The sequence below is a fragment of the Dromiciops gliroides genome, chromosome 1 (genome assembly GCF_019393635.1).
Source record: "Dromiciops gliroides isolate mDroGli1 chromosome 1, mDroGli1.pri, whole genome shotgun sequence".
Classification (NCBI taxonomy): domain Eukaryota; kingdom Metazoa; phylum Chordata; class Mammalia; order Microbiotheria; family Microbiotheriidae; genus Dromiciops; species Dromiciops gliroides.
Window position 1 is genome coordinate 744727742 of NC_057861.1, and position 926 is coordinate 744728667.

General features: G+C 43.0%; 1 non-coding gene across 1 annotated transcript; it reads left to right on the forward strand.

Annotated features, from left to right (window-relative positions):
• Nucleotides 1-468: 468 nt before the first annotated feature.
• LOC122737816 lies at nt 469-596 on the forward strand. The gene has a single exon (XR_006354587.1). It is a non-coding gene; the product is annotated as a U6atac minor spliceosomal RNA (small nuclear RNA).
• The last annotated feature ends 330 nt before the right edge of the window (nt 597-926 follow it).

Here is a 926-nt window from a genome sequence, read left to right on the forward strand (position 1 = left end):
TGCCTCAGTTTCCTCATCGGTAAAATAAGAATAACAAGAGAACTTCCTCCAAAAGTTGTGGTGAGGATTGAATAATATTTGTAAAGCACTTAGTACAATGCCTGGCACATAATAGGCACTTAATATATACTATTCTTCCTTCCTTCCTCCCTTTCTTCTGTTCTTCCTCCTTTCTTTTTTTCTCATTCTCTGCAACAGATGTTAGAACATAAACTACAACTGGTTTGATAGTAATCCCTACCCATTCTGCTCAACATGAGCCCTGTCAGATGAGATGACCAAGTGGCTCATGAAATAAAGGGATTTTTCCTCTTTCTTTACCTCCCCCACCTCCTATATTCAGTAAGTCATCTACTTCATCAATCCATCATTATTCAACAAGCAATAGGCACTAGGGGCACAAATATGAAAGTGAGGCTGATATTCTATTGGTGTAGGGGAAGTAACCTGTTCATAGAAGCAAGTACAATGTTGTCTGAAAGGAGAGAAGGTTAGCATTCCCCTTGATAAGGATGGAAGAGGTCCTAGTGATCTTTACAACACATATACGGTTAACGCATTGCCACCTACTCTGTGGCATCTAACCATGGAAGCAAGTACAGGTTATATGCTGCCACCACCACCACCACTACACCCTTCCCCTACCCCCCCACCCCCAAAAAAGAAAACAGAGATTGAAACCCCAAAAATGAGTCTTGGAAGAAACAAGGTCCTCCAAGAAGTGGAGCCGAGGAGAGAGAGCGTCACAGGCATGGGACACCAAGGGTCAGAAACAGGATTATAGAGTGTTGTGTACAAGCATAGTAAGTAGGTTAACTTGGCCTTAGACTAGAATACATGATCCAGAATACTATGGATTCAGGCTGGACACATAGCGAAGGGGCAGGTGACAGGGAGCACCTAAAGATAATGGAGTGAGGGAGGAG